Source organism: Lolium perenne, chromosome 5 (genome assembly GCF_019359855.2).
Source record: "Lolium perenne isolate Kyuss_39 chromosome 5, Kyuss_2.0, whole genome shotgun sequence".
Taxonomy (NCBI): Eukaryota; Viridiplantae; Streptophyta; class Magnoliopsida; order Poales; family Poaceae; genus Lolium; species Lolium perenne.
The window spans coordinates 127,185,718-127,204,249 of record NC_067248.2 but is presented as its reverse complement, the minus strand read 5'-3'; positions in this window follow the sequence as shown (position 1 = coordinate 127,204,249).

Sequence of the window (18,532 nt, the reverse complement as noted above, 5' to 3'; positions counted from 1 at the left end):
TTGACCAGGCAAAGATATTCCGATTCTCACGGAGGAAGCTGACGAGCGCGTTTTCCTATGCTTGATCAAGTCCGGCACCGATGCGAACGGTGCGCTCTGGGTAAGCCGGATCCAGCACAATGTCCTTTGTTTCATTTGTCGGCTTAAATGCCGGTGAGCCCAAGCTTCCACTCATTGCCGCTAAGCTCAACTGTGAGGACTGAGCCAGCGCAACCGCGGTTTGCATTCTTCTTTTTTCCTCCGCGATCACCAGCGATTCCGCTAGGTTTGATCCGGCAGATGCTGTTTCCAGTGAGACCTTATAGTTCCCCACCACAGTTAAGGGTCCACGAGGTGCCAGCATCTTCATCTTGAGGTAAGCTGTATGAGTCGTAGCCATGAAAGCTGCCAACGCTGGTCTTCCCAGCAACGCATGGTAAGGACTGTCTAGGTCCACCACCTCAAACTCAACATTTTCAACCCGGCAATTGTCACGTCCCCCAAACGCTACGTCCACCCGAACTTTTCCTACCGGAGCGCAGGACAAGCCCGGAACGATTCCGTGGAACGTTGTACGCGTTGGCTGAAGCATGTTTTCTGTTATGCCTAGCGTATGCATGGTATGCTTGTACATGATGTTTATGCTGCTGCCGTTGTCTATCAGCACCTTGCTGAATTTTACTCGAGTTTGCGGCCCTTTCATGATTGGGTCCACGACAAGAGCGTATCCACCCGGATTCGGCATGATTTTGGGGTGATCCTTGAATGACCAGGTAATTTCCTGATCTGACCACAGCATGTATCTGGGAACTGCCGGCATCACGGCGTTTACCTCCATGGAGCGACGATGCACACTTTGCCTGTCTGTCGGTTCAGTGACAAAGACAACACAACACAGATGCGGGCCCTCGTAAACATTCCGGCCTAAAGGTGCCGGTGGAGGTGGTTGATCATTGTTTTGCTCAACCCGGTTAACTTGCTGGTATTGTTGCCTATTTGGCTGATGCTGTACCGGTAAAGCATTTGCTCCGGTGAGTGGTGGCGGTGGTGGTAGTTGTTGCTGACGCAGCATATCTTGCGATGGCGGCAACACTATTGAGCACCCTTGTGCTTGCGCGTCCTTTACCGCTCCCTTTTGCATCAAGTACTTGGTCCAAGAACAATCCTTCGTCAGGTGATTTGACGGGTGATCCGGGTTTGGCGTGTGCCACCGGCAAGGTTGATCCATGGCGGCTTCCATGGTGTATTTTGCGGGTTCCTGCCAATTCTTTTTCTGGCCCCAGGGTTTCTTTTCGACCCGCTGCTTTTTTGGACCCGCCCATGGCTGCGATCCGGTTTTTTGCCTTTGGCTGCCGCCGGCATCATAATTTTCTTGCACGGCCGCAACGTGCTGCGGAGCGTACCTTCGATCCGGGAAATCTTCCCTTCTCTTGTTGTTCCGGTTGTCCCGGTATTGCTCCTGTCGCTGCTGAGGCGGGTTTGACTGCTCCGGCTCAGCTTGTACTGCTGGTTGCAATGGGTCTCCCAATGCATAGCTATCCGCCACACGTATCATTTCTGCCAAGGTTGCTGGCATGCTCCTCTGCAGCTTTTGCCACAGTGGTGATCCTCTCCGGCACCCTTGACTGAACCAAGCAATTGCTTGTGCTTCAATCACTCCTTCACACGTGTTTCTTGTTGAGTTCCATCGGGTAAGATAATCCCTGTCTGTCTCACCGGCACGTTGCTGGCATAAAGCGAGCTGTTGGGGCCGGTTTGGCCTCTTGTAAGTGCTACTGAAGTTGTTCACGAAGGCTTCCTCAAAGTCCAGCCATCCGTTAATGCTTCCTGCCGGCAAGTTGTTAAGCCAAATCCGTGCAGGGCCTACCAGGTAGGACGGTATGATTCTCACCGCCCAACGCCGGTTTACTCCACCACCAGCTACATAAACAGCTGTGATATAGTCCGCCAGTCAATCCACGTTTTTGTGTCTCGGGGCAGCTGGAAATTGCGTACCGGTGGCTCTTCTCCCATGATCCGTGGGCCAAAACATTTTGGGCCAGGAGGACCCTCAGATTCGATCATTTCGGAAAGATGTACCCTGTCCAGCCTGTGCCTCGCATCCTGGTCTGGCAAACATCTTTCCCCCAGGCGTTCCCCCAAAGGGTTCCGGTAGACTCTTGTTCGTTCTACTTCGGAATCTCCCTCTCCGTATCTTTCCGGTTCCGCGGCTCTTGCCTGCCGGCACCTTGGTGGTGGCATTTCCTCATACACTGCCCTTGCAGCTCGATAATTTGGCCCGGTTTCATATCTACCGGCATGATTGTTTCCGGCATAGCCTCCTCTGGCGTAGCCTCGACCTGCCCCTTGGCTTTTTCTACCGGCATCGTGTTGCCCGGCTTGTTGTTTTCCGGCAAGAACCAGATCGTACACAGTCATCTGCTGTGCGTTCATCTCTTTTTCTCTTCTTCTGTCCGGATGGGGGGACGATGCCTGCCCATGGGACTTGCTTCCGGCATTCTTTGTTGAACGCGCGGATTTTGAGGCCGCAGCCTTGTTCAGCTTAGCCAGCTGTTCAGCATTCTGCTGCTCAATAGTTTCCAGCAGCTCTCTAACGCGCTCCTGCTGTTTTGCCAAAGCATCTCCGGAAAGCGATTCACATAGCTCTACTGCAGCTTTAGCAGCTTTTATAGTTTTATCCGGGCTACTGTACTTAGGTTTTTCCACGATGCTAACAGATGCAGAGGTACTTTTGCCGGCAAGAACTTCTTTGCGCAAATCCTGATCTAGGTTGCGAGCTTTTAGCCGGTTCTCCGGTATCCTAGCAGCATGAGCGCTAACAGAAGCAAAGCCATGGGCAGCGTTATACTCACGTAGGGTTAGGTTCAGCTCGCGCTGCGCTCGGACGATGTCGGCGCCGTTTGCGAGCAGCTTCTGGCGTTGTGCCTCCAGCTCCGCCTGAGCCGCTGCCGGGTCGATGTTCTGCGCGATGGGCGTTGCCAGCACGTTCATCGCCGCTTGGAGTGGCGTTGCCGGTGGTGCTGATGACGTTCCCGCAGCGCCAGCGTCTCGCTCCAGCGGCGGCTTGGCCACACGGGTCGAAGCCGCACGACCAGCACCTTCATCCACAGCTTCCTTGCCTGCACCAACCGCACTGGTCATCATTACCTCGACGCTGCCGGTAGCGCGGCCAACACAGAGCCATCTTGGCGGGTCCGGTGCCACCAGCACCGGCGAGAGGCGCTGGCGCACAGGGACGGTGCCAAAGTAGACGCGGTGGCTGCCAAACTCGATGGTGCGGCCGTTCTTGGGGAAGACGCCGCCGTTGGCGAAGTAGCCCGCATTGTCGTTGATGAAGTCCATGTCGTAGATGCGCTGCATGAGCGCGGACACCGTACGCTCGCCGGCGACCTCAAGGATGCCCGCCCGAATGTGAACTCCTGCAAGCGCCACTTCATGCCCCACGGTGGGCGCCAACTGTCGTCGTGGTGAACAGACAGATGCCATAGGATGGCTTAAATTGGGGCCGAATGGACGCTAGAGGATTCGGGGGAGGGTTTGTGATCAGATGGGATGAACTTCCGGACGGTTTCCTCAAGAACCTAGCCGAGGCTAGAGGTTGAAGAAGAAAGACACAAGGAAGAACTCGCTCTAGATCACTTTCTTCACTGATTTCCACAGGTTACAGGTTTGTGTTTACAGAATCTCTCCTTCTGTGTTCCGTGCGTCCGTGTATGCGTGAGGAGGGCTGCCCCCTCTCCTTATATAGGGGAGAGGGTGGCTTACAGGGCAAGAAACCCTAACGGCATCTTTGACTAGACAAACTACTTTACAAAGCTACTTTACAAAGCTACTTTAATCATAGATGAGACAGGGGTCTCCTTTAATCAGGGATGCTGACGTCCTCCGGCTTCTTTCATCGTCATCCTTCTCTTTATCGTCAGCCCTTCGTTTAAAGCTACTTTGCTTAGCTCATCTTTGTCTTCTAGCTCCGGAGAGGATCTTTGACCAGTCCTGCCTACATGCTCTTCTTTCCGGTGGCCTGGTATCTTTTCTATCCGGTTCCGGTATACCTCTCTTGAGGATACCGGCTTAGCCCCGCTTAGCCAAACGCTTATCTTGTGCTCCGATATAAACATTAAACCAGTATCTTGATGGCTCAAACCATCCGGTTTGGCATGCCTTTGGCATACCGGGGGTCATCCCCCCAACAGAGCCACAACCTTCGTTTTATTTGCTCATATGCACGATTTACTTCTGTTGCCTTCGGGTGTTTATATTCTGTTCCGTACTCATATCGTGGAACGATTAGCGACAGCAGGTTGTTCACACTTAGCTTAGCCGTTGACACAAACCTCTGGGTCCGTATCGGAGTACGGCCGAACTTCGTCACGGGTAGCTTAGCGGGGTGGCTCCCCTTAAACTTTCTCTTGCATTGGGAACGGTCTTGTTGTGAGACTCCACCTGTAGTAAGTGGGTTCGAGCATGCGTATGGTTACATTTGGGCAACCCCTGCAGGGTGTACATCTTATCGATAAGCCGTGTCCGCGGTTATGGACGACTTGGAATTGTATGGCTTGATCATAGAACAACTTACACCTTATACTTGTTGATAATAATCTGATAATAACTTGCGTAGTAATATAGCATTACTACAACTGATACCTAATAAAACTTGTCCACCGTTGAGTGCCTTTTACATTGCCTCTTCGCTGTGTTGAAGGGGATACGTGTATTTGGCTGGGTTATGTTTGTGTAGTATTTTATCTGTTACCTTATGCGCTCTCTTATCTTCTCTGAGTAGACGGATGTTGTAGTGTGTCTCTATTGGTTATAGTTTTGCTGCCGCTAAACCTACCATATAGCCCCAGGCGATATATGTATTCGCCCGGCGAGCATAGCCATTTCTAGTCTCGCTAAGTACGTGCCGGAGTTCGTTCCTTGGTACTTACTCTCGCCTTTCCTCTTTCTCTTTTGCTTCCTCCCTTTTGTCGGCAACCGATGGCCCGACTTTGGCAGGTACGAGATGACGACGTTAGCAAGGTTACCCTTCCGGCTTGGCCTGGGCAGGGTTATGGACGCCACTGGTTATCTTCAGGACTCTTAGTCCAATTTGTATCTTGTCCGCACTCGGACGTATTTGATCTTCTGTATGATTTGGATCTTTGTATTGTATATTTGTATCTTGACTCGTTGGAGTCGTTGTTGTAATATATGTATCTTGTGGGCTCTATTGTAATCCTGTTGTAATGTTACCGCTCGTGTTAATTCCTCTGGCATCACGTGTGTGATTCGTTGCGCACGTCGTGTCGGAGGGCGTCTCTGAATCGATATCATGCGGATTTCGGCGGGTTCGCTGGGATCCTCATGGTACCGGTTCCGGGGCTTCACAAGTTGGTATCAGAGCCTCAGGTTGACGGTACCCCACTAGTCCAGCCTTTAGGATAACCTTGCCAACGGACGTTGTGTCTAGTGTCAAACTATTTTCCTAAAAATCGTTGGATAGATCTGATTAGATCTGATTTTTCTCCTTATCTATATTCTTTCTCCTCTTACCTATGCGAGTTTTGAATCTTCTCTTATCTTATTCTCTGAGTCTTAGGTTCCGACGTGGGTTGGACGATCCTTGCCCCTCACCTAATAGGTCCGATCTTCGGAGGATCCCGACAGAAGCGCATCATCAACAATGGAACAACGATTTCTTGTTAGTGGTGTCGCCGATCTACGTGGAGCAAGAACTCTTGTTAGTGGTGTCGAGGAGATCGACATGTCGCCTGAAGACCCGATAGTTCACCTCTCTACCCCGTACCTTGGCATGGGATCTCGGGGCGCGATCCCTTGTTAGTGCTGTCGATTGTAACGGCCCAGGGAAGGACCCCCTATAGATTTTTGTTTGTTCCTTTTTCTTTTGTGCATCATCATGGCATCATGCATCATATCATCCATGTGTTCACAAAATAAAAACTATTTTATAAACCCTAATTATTTTGTTTCTTCCTCTCATATGGTTTTATATTAAACCCTCCCTTCATCTTTCTTTTTCACAAAACCCTAAACAAGAAGAATTATATAATAAACAAAACTCCTTTCGAATGTTTTCATATTCAATGTAAAATTTGTTTTGTTCTGGTTGTAAATTCAAACTGTTTTTCAAAAAGGTTTCAAACCAGTTTTCAAATAAATAAAGAAAGATGTTTTCCTAAAAGAGAACCCTAACCTTCTTGGACCTATCTCCCTATCTGGCCTTTTATCTTTCTTTCCCGAAGCAATCCAAGCCCAGCTAGTGCTCTCCCTTCCTCAGCCCGGCCCACCATTCTCAAACCGAAGGGGTACGACCCTTCTCTCTGTTGTCGTCTTCCCCACGGGCACGAGGAGAGCGTGAGCCCCCTTCTCACGTCGTTGTCCACCATGGCGCTGCGCCCACCTCTACCTGCTCCCCTCCTCCCTTTTATCTGCGCCAAAGCCTAGTTCCCACCAACCGTAGCGCCCTCCTCTTCTTCCTCTCGCGCCGCCACCCCTCTCCCTTTCTCTTTTCTCTGTAAACGAAACCAAGGGGAAAAGTCCCAAAGTACGCCTCCACCCCGCCATGGCGCCGCCGCTCCACTGCGGCCCCCACCGTGCTGAGGGCAGCATCGGGTGCGCCTCGACGTCCTCCATCTCCCTGTACCTCGAATCGCCCCAGGGGCTTCCCAATCGCCGCCAATTTCGTCTTCCCCGCCTCCGACCGCGAGCAATTCGTCGACGGTGGCGAGACCGTTCGACCTCCTCTGGCTCCGTCGACCCCTCCGTTGGCTTCCTGGTGAGCATGCCGTGACCCTGGACCCCTTCCTCCTCTGTTTTCCCTCCTCTCCTGCCGATGTTGATGTCGGTCGCTCCTCTGCAGATCTCCGCCGCCGGCCATGCTCCGGTGGTCCCCCGCTACCGGCGCCGCCTTCTCTTCGTCCGCGCCGACGAGGCGCGTCGAACGCGCTAGCCGCGCCGCCTGGGACGCCTCCAATCGCCTGGAGCGTCAACGTCCGACCGTGGTCACCGCCGTCTTCGGGAACGCGCGCGGCAAGCCCCTGCGTCGAACACCCTCCGCGCCGCACAGACAAGCTTCGCCACGTCATCCGCCACCTCGACCTCCCGGCCCCACCTGTCAGCGCCTTGGGCTAGATCCCGCGTTGGTGAGAAAACGCGTCCCAGATCCAGATCCTATTGCTTTTGCAGAATGGCCCCTGCATTTCTAATTGCTAAATCCGGCGTCCCTGCTTTTGTCGTTCGCGTGAAAACCCCCTGGAAGTTTTGCTAACCAACCCGGGGTCCTTCCCCCTTTCGAAAATTGTTTCTGGGTCCTTCCCATTTAAAATAAATCTGTTTATTCACTTTTAAAATAGCAAAATCCTAATATGATAATAACTTTTAATTGGTAACTCGAAATTAAAAGTGTTATATATGAAAATTGATCAGAAAAATGTGAGGATCATGAATATGCCATCCATTCATTTGTTTGCATCCCACATCATGTGGTTCCGTTATAGTTTGCATCGCACCTAATAATTAAATGCGGAGTATTTGGGAATTACCGGCTACGGTTCCTCGCTCCGATTAATACTGAAGTAGCTCACCCCTGCCATGATATGCCATGCTAATCAATGCTTAACTTTGACGGTAGAAAATGCAACGCCAACCTAATTGTTTGTCCGGGGTTCCGACTCCGATTAATATGGATAAGTTGCATTGCATCATAATTGCCATGTCATGCATACCATCTTGATCATGCTGGTTCCTTTTTCCGTAGTAGTAAGACTTGCACCCGTTGTTTGTCCAGCATTTGCTTCTTCCCGGATAGGATCACGAAGTGGTGTTGTGAGATACGACAAGTTTTTCTGCAGCTTTTCACATGCGAGCCCTCTCTCTTCACCTATTACACACTCTCCCTCGCATTGCTATCCTTATGTTGCGCTTCTTTATCGAGTCACGTGTCCTATTCCACTTGTTTACCCTAATAATCCTATATGCATCATTCCTTACCCATAGCCGTTGCTTGATGTTTGAGCCTTGCGAGTCGTAGGCGTGTTTAGGTTCTGTTGTTTATCTCGATCTGTTATCGGGATATGTTGGGTTGTTGGGAGGTTATCACATGCTATATCAATTGTTGGAGATATTCATGCTTTACTTTATTGTTAACAACTAAAATTGTAAGCAGAGGCATCTGTGAGCCCCTTTGCGAAAGCATCGGAACTTTGACTTGCTAATGTCCCCTAGGACCCGAGTTCTTGTTATCTGTTCCGAGATTGAGCGCTCTACCCGTACGTGGGGGAGTGGGACCCCCATCACCCACTACTTTTCATCGAGTCTGTTTATTGGGAGCCACAACCTTGGTTTTATTTGCTCATATGCATGATTTACTTCTGTTGCCTTCGGGTGTTTATATTCTGTTCCGTACTCATATCATGGAACGATTAGCGACAGCAGGTTGTTCACACTTAGCTTAGCCGTTGACACAAACCTCTGGGTCCGTATCGGAGTACGGCCGAACTTCATCACGGGTAGCTTAGCGGGGTGGCTCCCCTTAAACTTTCTCTTGCATTGGGAACGGTCTTGTTGTGAGACTCCACCTGTAGTAAGTGGGTTCGAGCATGCGTATGGTTACATTTGGGCAACCCCTGCAGGGTGTACATCTTATCGATAAGCCGTGTCCGCGGTTATGGACGACTTGGAATTGTATGGCTTGATCATAGAACAACTTACACCTTATACTTGTTGATAATAATCTGATAATAACTTGCGTAGTAATATAGCATTACTACAACCGATACCTAATAAAACTTGTCCACCGTTGAGTGCCTTTTACATTGCCTCTTCGCTGTGTTGAAGGGGATACGTGTATTTGGCTGGGTTATGTTTGTGTAGTATTTTATCTGTTACCTTATGCGCTCTCTTATCTTCTCTGAGTAGACGGATGTTGTAGTGTGTCTCTATTGGTTATAGTTTTGCTGCCGCTAAACCTACCATATAGCCCCAGGTGATATATGTATTCGCCCGACGAGCATAGCCATTTCTAGTCTCGCTAAGTACGTGCCGGAGTTCGTTCCTTGGTACTTACTCTCGCCTTTCCTCTTTCTCTTTTGCTTCCTCCCTTTTGTCGGCAACCGATGGCCCAACTTTGGCAGGTACGAGATGACGACGTTAGCAAGGTTACCCTTCCGGCTTGGCCTGGGCAGGGTTATGGACGCCACTGGTTATCTTCAGGACTCTTAGTCCAATTTGTATCTTGTCCGTACTCGGACGTATTTGATCTTCTGTATGATTTGGATCTTTGTATTGTATATTTGTATCTTGACTCGTTGGAGTCGTTGTTGTAATATATGTATCTTGTGGGCTCTATTGTAATCCTGTTGTAATGTTACCGCTCGTGTTAATTCCTCTGGCATCACGTGTGTGATTCGTTGCGCACGTCGTGTCGGAGGGCGTCTCTGAATCGATATCATGCGGATTTCGGCGGGTTCGCTGGGATCCTCATGGTACCGGTTCCGGGGCGTCACAGTAGATCATCCCTCTTCTCTTTTGTTTACACATGTACTTTAGTTTAGTTTTATTTATTTATTTATGGATGACACTCCTCCCCACCTTTTCTTTCTCAAGCCATGGCTAACCGAATCCTCGGGTGCCTTCCAACAATCTCATACCATGGAGGAGTGTCTATTTGCAAAATTAAGTTGCTTACTGATGAATCAGAGAAAAACATGTGAAGAGAATTATTAATGCAAGTTAATTAATTGGGGCTGGGAACCCCATTGCCAGCTCTTTTTGCAAAATTATTGGATAAGCGGATGAGCCACTAGTCCATTGGTGAAAGTCTGTCAGAAGTAAATGACAAGATCGAAAGATAAAACACCACATACTTCCTCATGAGCTATAAAACATTGACACAAATAAGAGATAATAGCTTTTGAATTGTTTAAAGATAGCACATGAAGTATTTGCTTGGAATGGCAGGAAATACCACATAGTAGGTAGGTATGGTGGACACAAATGGCATAGTTTTTGGCTCAAGGATTTGGATGCACGAGATGAATCCCTCTCAATACAAGGCTAGGCTAGCAAGGTTATTTGAAGCAAACTCAAGTATAAAACGGTGCAGCAAGACTCACATATGAACATATTGTAAGCATTATAAGACTTTACATCGTCTTCCTTGTTGTTCAAACACCTTAACCAGAAAATATCTAGACTTAGAGAGACCAATCATGCAAACCAAATTTTAACAAGCTCTATGTAGTTCTTCATTAATAGGTACAAAGTACATGATGCAAGAGCTTAAACATGATCCATATGAGCACAACAATTGCCAAGTATCAAATTATTCAAGACATTATACCAATTACCACATGAAGCATTTCCTGTTTCCAACCATATAACAATCAACGAAGCAGTTTCAACCTTCGCCATGAACATTAAAAGTAAAGCTAAGAACACATGTGTTCATATGCAACAGCGGAGCGTGTCTCTCTCCCACACAAGCATGAATTTATTCAGAGAATGAAAATAACAAAACAAAAATAAAAGCACACAGACGCTCCAAGTAAAGTACATAAGATGTGACCGAATAAAAATATAGTTTCAAGAGAAGAAACCTGATAAGTTGTCGATGAAGAATGGGATGCCTTGGGCATCCCCAAGCTTAGATGCTTGAGTCTTCTTGAAATATGCAGGGATGAACCACGGGGGCATCCCCAAGCTTAGACTCTTCACTCTTCTTGATCATAGTATATCATCCTCCTCTCTTGACCCTTGAAAACTTCCTCCACACCAAACTCAAAACAAACTCATTAGAGGGTTAGTGCATAATCAAAAATTCACATATTCAGAGGTGACATAATCATTCTTAACACTTCTGGACATTGCACAAAGCTACTGGAAGTCAATGGAACAAAGAAATCCATCCAACACAGCAAAAGAGGCAATGCGAAATAAAAGGCAGAATCTGTCAAAACAGAACAGTCCGTAAAGACGAATTTTCCAAGGGCACTTAACTTGCTCAGATGAAAATGCTAAAATTGAATGAAAGTTGCGTACATGTCTGAGGATCACACACGTAAATTGGCAGATTTTTCTGAGTTACGTACAGAGAACCCTGCCCAAATTCGTGACAGACAGAAATTTGTTTCTGCGCAATAATCCAAATCTAGTATCAACCTTGCTATCAAAGACTTTACTTGGCACAACAATGCAATAAAATAAAGATAAGGAGAGGTTGCTACAGTAGTAACAACTTCCAAGACTCAAATATAAAACAAAAGTGCTGTAGTAAAATAAAGACATGGGTTATCTCCCAAGAAGTGCTTTCTTTATAGCCATTAAGATGGGCTCAGCAATTTTAATGATGCTCGCGCAAGAAATAAGAGTTGAAGCAAAAGAGAGCATCAAGAAGCAAATTCAAAAAAAAATTAAGCCTAACATGCTTCCTATGCATAGGAATCTTGTAAATAAACAAATTCATGAAGCATAATGCAACAAGCATAGAAAGATAAAACAAGTGTAACTTCAAAAATTTCAGCATATAGAGAGGTGTTTTAGTAACATGAAAATTTCTACAACCATATTTTCCTCTCTCATAATAACTTTCAGAGGCATCATGAACAAACTCAACAATATAAGTATCACATAAAGCATTCTTATTCACATGCATAAAAGTATCATTACTCTCCACATAAGCATAATCAATTTTGTTAGTTGTAGTGGGAGAAAATTCAACAAAGTAGCTATTATTTTTATTCTCATCAAGTGTAGGAGGCATATTATAGTTATAATAAAATTTACTCTCCATAGTAGGCGGCACCAAAAGACCACTATCATTATAATCATCATAAATAAGAGGCATATCATAATCAACATAAACTTTCTCCTCAATACCCGGAGGGCTAAAGAGATCATTTTCATCAAAACCGACCTCCCCAAGCTTAAATTCTTCCATAGCATTAGCAACAATGGTGTTCAAAGCATTCATACTAATAACATTCCCATTAGCATGCATAAGTTCCATGGGTTTTTTAATTTTCTCTTCAAACACATCATGTCCTAATTCAAGATAAAGTTCATAAAGATCTCTCATTTTGTTGTTGTCTTCCATTAAGCCTTACTAGTGTAAAACAAGAGACAAAAAGATGCAATTGCAGGATCTAAAGGAAATAGCTTCGAGCACACACACAACGGCAACAGAAAAGTACTTAGTTACCTGGGACCGGAGTATGAGTGCCTTTTACCTTTCCTCCCCGGCAACGTCGCCAGAAAAGTGCTTGATGTCTACGTGTGCTTCTATTCTTGTAGACAGTGTTGGGCCTCCAAGAGCAGAGGTTTGTAGAACAGCAGCAAGTTTCCCTTAAGTGGATCACCCAAGGTTTATCGAACTCAGGGAGGAAGAGGTCAAAGATATCCCTCTCAAGCAACCTTGCAATCACGATACAAGAAGTCTCTTGTGTCCCCAACACACCTAATACACTTGTCAGATGTATAGGTGCACTAGTTCGGCGAAGAGATAGTGAAATACAAGTGGTATGAATGAATATGAGCAGTAGTAACGGCGCCAGAAAAGTGCTTGCTGGCGTGCAGTTGATGGTAAACATGCAGCAGAACAGTAAACAAGCGGTGTTTGCAGTATTGGAAATAAGGCCTAGGGATCATACTTTCACTAGTGGACACTCTCAACATTGATCACATAAATAAATAAGTTTTCTTCCTTTGTGCTACATATACTCTTGTTTGATAATGAACACCATTCGTTGCGTAGGGCTACTAGAGCACCTCAATGCCGGAGTTAACAAGCTCCACAACATTCGATATTCATGTTTAAGTAACCTTAGAGCATAATAGATCATTGCAATCTAAACCGAGTACTAACATAGCATACACACTGTCACCTTTACACTATGAAGGGGGAATAAATCACATCAATACTATCATAGTAATAATTAACTCCATAACCTACAAGAGATTATGATCATAACCTACGCCAAGTACTACACGATGCACACACTGTCACCATTACACCGTGAAGGAGGAATAGACTACTTTAATAACATCACAAGAGTAGCACATAGACTAATAGTGATACAAAGCTCATCATATGGATCTCAATAATGCAAAGCAATTCATAAGATCAATGTATTGGGGTACAGAGAGAGAGATTAACCACATAGCTACCGGTACAGCCCTTAGCCTCGATGGAGAACTACTCCCTCCTCATGGGAGACAGCAGCGGTGATGAAGATGGCGGTGGTGTCGATGGAGGAGCCTTCCGGGGGCACTTCCCCGTCCCGGCGGCGTGCCGGAACAGAGACTCCTGTCCCCCAGATCTTGGCTTCGCGATGGCGGCGGCTCTGGAAGGTTTCTCGTACCGTGGCTTTTCCGTATCGAAGATTTAGGTCAGGGACCTTTTTATAGGCGAAGAGGCGGAGTCGGAAGGCTGACGAGGCGGCGACACAATAGGGGGGCACAGCCCAGGCCCTGGCCGCGCCGCCCTGTCATCTGGTGGCCCTGTGGCCCCCCTCTGCTGGCTCTCGGGTGTTCTGGAAGCTTCGTGGAAAAATAGGATGCTGGGCATTGATTTCGTCCAATTCCGAGAATATTTCCTTACTAGGATTTCTGAAACCAAAAACAGCAGAAAACAGGAACTGGCACTTCGGCATCTCGTTAATAGGTTAGTTCCGGAAAACGCATCAAAACGATATAAAATGTGAATAAAACATGTAGGTATTGTCATAAAACAAGCATGTAACATAAGAAATTATAGATACGTTTGAGACGTATCAGCGGCCCGGGCTAACTTTACATGACCGCGTCTCATGAGACTTGCTCCACGCTTGACAATCAACTTGTATTGCATAAGTGGCTTTGCGGGTGTCTGTCTCTCTCACCATAGTTAAGGTTCAATTTACTCTTTCAATTAACAACATTAGTATCACCGTTGTGGTTCATGTTCGTAGGTAGATTGGATCTTACTCGAAAACCCTAAACCACGTAAAATATGCAAACCAAATTAGAGGTGTCTAACTTGTTTTTGCAGGGTTTGGTGATGTGATATGGCCATGATGTGATGATTATATTTGATGTAGGAGATGTTCATTATTGTATTATGGCAACCGGCAAGAGCCTAATGGTTGTCTTTAAATTTGTTAAGACCTGCGTGTCTATTCATCATGTAATAACTTTATTTTAAGTAGTTGTTATAGTAGCTATAAGTGATGGACAACCATGAAGCGGTGCCATGGACCTTAGTGCAATGCTGGTGATGATAGAGATCATGCTTGTGTGCTTTGGAGATGGAGATCACAAGAAGAAAGGCCATATCATATCACATATTATGAATTGCATGTGATGTTAATCCTTTATGCATCTATCTTGCTTAGATCGCGATGGTAGCATTATAAAATGATCCCTCACATTAATATCAAGATAATAAAGTGTTCTCCCCTCGTATGCACTGTTGCTAAAGTTCATCGTCTCGAAGCATCTCGTGATGATCGGATGTGATAGATTCTACATTCACATACAACGGGTGTAAGCCATGTTGCACACGCGGAAATACTTGGGTTTGCTTGACGAGCCTAGCATGTACAGACATGGCCTCAGAACACAGTGTAACATCCCAAAATTTCAAATCAATAAAGAGAACCAATTTCCATTATTCAAAATTGTGAGCCAACAAAAACTTAATTTGAATTATATGGTATGCATAGTGTTAATGCATGTATGTGTGATATTGCCATGATGCTTGTTTGAAGTGTTTACCAATGTTTCTAAAACCCTAAACCATGATTAATTGGATCAAAGAGAAACAAAGAAAAAGAGCATCACATATGAGCCTATGGCCATATCTGAAAATCTTAACCTAGGCCATGTTTACCTTGTGTAAATGGTTTGGAAATATTACTAAACTCAAAATAATAACATTTGTGTCAACACCCGGATTTTTAAGTCCAGATGCCTATTATGCCATTCATCGCAATCCCAGAAATATTGTTTTTGCGAGACATAATAGATTGATATCACAACACATCATTCATTACAACACATAATTGTCTTACATAGAGGGATCACCTGATCCAGTCTTACAACATAATGGATCTAGAGATCCTATTACAAAACACATAGCGGAAGCGAAGTAGCGGTTGTGGTCCATCTGTTCCACATGCAACTGTTGACGTCAGGAGTGGTCCTAGTTGTCGTAGACGTCCTGCTGACCTTCTTCCTGGTTCTGGTACTCCTCTTCATAGTCTGGCCATTTGAATAGCCAGGGACAAAGCCATGAGTACTTTAAAGTACTCGCAAACTAATACTCATGTAAGCACTATCAACTATGGTAAGGGGGTGCTAAGCTCTAGGTTTATTTGCAGAAAGCCAGTTTTATTTCATAAGCACCTTAGTAATAAAAGACTCTTCATTTGCCTAACTTACTCAAGTGGGAACATTAGTGTCATTCCCACAACTCTATTGTGATTCATGTCAAGTTCACCTTTCAAGTTCAAGTCACAAGTCACATGTCACATTTTTGAAAATGATCTGATGACAGAACAGTATGGCCTTTCCAACCGTCCTTAACCGTGGACGCGGCTATTCGAATAGTTTTACACTCTGCAGAGGTTGCACACTTGTGCCACAACATTTGATTACATCCGTCAGGAATAACCCTGAATAATCATAACTCAGTACGCGGATCATCAACCATAACCTTTCACTTACATATCCTAGTATAGGCACCTCTCCCCATGAGCTTGGCCTCCCAGTGAAGACAAACCGTCAGCCTGGGAACTGCACAGGGCTTGGGCCGGACATTCACCTCATTTCACGTCATTTCTTTTGTTGTGGAGGCAGCTTTCGGCATAACCCCGATGATGCTTGTTTAGAGGGAACCCATACTAAGACACATAAACTTCCAGTTAAGCCCTACCCATAATCAGGTATTGTGGGGGTACTTGTAAATTGGAATGGTATCGCATCCGGACCCAACCATAAGTTTTTGTAAAGTTCACCATGTCATTCACAAGTCACATTCACCTTCACAATCTTTCAATAGAATGACTCATCATTCCAAGGTTTTCAAAGTCATTTCATTTCACATGTTCCCATCTAAAGTAGTCAATTTTATTGGTTAGCACTAGCAACTAATCATGAGGGGTGCTATCTAGCTTTCATTGCTCTAGGCTAAATTTGATGCTCTTGTTCTACTCTATATCTAGACCAAGTGAATCATGAATAAAAAAGTAAACCTTGATAAACAAAATCAAAAGCTTGTAAGGTAAAAACTTGGGATAGGATCATTAAGCATAAAGTAAAATGTGGTGGTGCCTTGCTCTTGTAGAGCTTTGCACTTAGCAGGAATATTAGCTTGCAAGAGTAGAGCTTGCATTGGTGTTAGCTTGCCTTGGTTGGTGTATTGATCAGAATGTTCCTCCTTCTTCTCCGTAGATGTTCTCGTCGTCCCCTTCGTAGCCTTCGGTACTAGCGTCTATAAACGGATACGAAGATAACAATCACCAAACAATACTTAGGTAGACTAGTTAGCCCTAATGGCTCACTCAAGATGATCTAGCATCATCATCTACATTACTCAACATTAGACTAGGGTTTCTTCTTTTGTGTTTAGAAAACAACTCTTCTTAATGAAATAGGGGTTAGGGTGTCTATTTAGTTCTTTGGAGAAATAATTTCCTCTCATTGAATCTTCTTAAGATTTAATCTCCTCAATTCATAAAGGTGAGATCATGTTGACCAAGGTCAATACTTCACATTTATCATTTGAGAAAAAAATGATTTAAATGAGATTCCTCATCTCATGTAATTTAAATACTACTTTGATTTAAGATCCTCAATTGAGCAAGTATGAGACCATGCAACAAGGGTCATCACATTGCTTCATACTACTTGGGAAGATGATTTAAATGAGGTGCTACACCTCATAGATTTAAAATCCTAAATTTGAGAATAATTTAAATGGGCTAGTATTGACTACATAGCCAATTTTTGATTCTAGCCCATGATCATATGAAACAACTATGTCATGTTTTTACATAAACAATTAGACAAAGTGAAATGTGATTTATGAGAGTTGGAATCAACTCAAAATCACTTATGGTTGATTTTTAAGAATTGTTTGAAATCTGAAAAGTTACTAATTTGTCATTTTTTCTACAGATGATATAAGATGAATTTTGATTTGGGGCCAGTGGGGTGTGACAGATCATTTCATGATATTTCCAACAATATCAAAATCACTAAATTTGGCCAAGTAGATTTGGAGATATTTAATTTCTAGCAAAGCACCTGTAAGAAAAAATAACTGAAATGAAATAAAGCAAATTTGAATTTACACGCGGGCGGGAAGCTAACTGGGCCGGCCCAGCTGCTGCCCGGGCCGTGCGTGCATGGCGCATGCATGTGGCCAGCGTGCGGGGCGCGCAGAGCGTCAGATCAAGATCCGACGGCTCTGGGACGTCGTCTACCTCGCGATGCTGTGAGCTTGCGGGGCCAATATCTCTCACCTCGAGGCTCGGATCACGGCGGGGTTGGGCTCGTTGGATGGGGAATTTCAAGGGCTTCAATATGCTATAGGGGTTGGTGTCTGTGGTGATGAAAAGTGGCGCGGCTTTGAGTGATGCCGCCGGGTGCACACCAGCGAGCTTCTTGCTCCGGTGAGCGGCAAGGAGGGAGAGAGGGAGGCTCTAGGAGGGAGAGAGGGAGGATGCTAGGTGGTGTGGTGATTTCCAAGGGCAGGGGCGGGGTTTATATAGGGTCCAGGGGAGAGAACGCGAGGTGGTGGTCATGGCGGCGACGTCACGGTGCACGTCGTGTGCAGGGCTCTCTGGAGTGGCTTTGGCGTTAGAGAGTGAGCTCATGGTTAGGTGATGATGTGTGCACAGTGGCTTGCTTGCTGGCGTTGTGTGCAGGGCACACGAGGACGAGGCCGACGTCGGCGTCCTTGCGGGTGTCGCGTCGTGACGTCCTCCTGGGGCGCGGGCAGGTCAAAGGGGCATGTCTGGCAGGTGTGCGGGAGTGAGAGGAGGTGGGTGGCGCAGGGAGACGTGCTGGTTTGCAGTGTGCACGCGAGGAGAGGGTGGTGTTCACGGTGGTGAGCGGGTGACGTTGGCATGGGTGGTTGTGGTCAACCTCTTGGTCTCCTCCACCAAGGATCGTGTCCGGCAGATGTCTAGGGTCTAGGGCAGTGTAGATGACATGGTGAGAGAGAGGGAAAAGGGCTAGGGCAGGTGGGTGTATGGTGGTGACCAAGTGGGTGGCATGGTGATGGCATTGGATTCCTTGGTGCATTTTCTTTGTCTAGGAGGGCAGGGCATGCTGGTGTGAGGTGAAACCAGGGTAAGTGACAAGGTGGGCATGGTGAGAGGGGTCTAGGGTTGGCACATTTGACTATAGCAAAAGTGTGTGTGACATAGGCCATGTACTAGGCTTGTCTTGGTTAATGGTGATGATGTCAAGGTTAGGTGATGTCATGAGGGTGGTTGTGGTACTAGTGACACTATTGATGAGCTCAAGGTTGAAAAAGGGTGGTGGTACATAGTGGTTGGAGTAGGTGTAC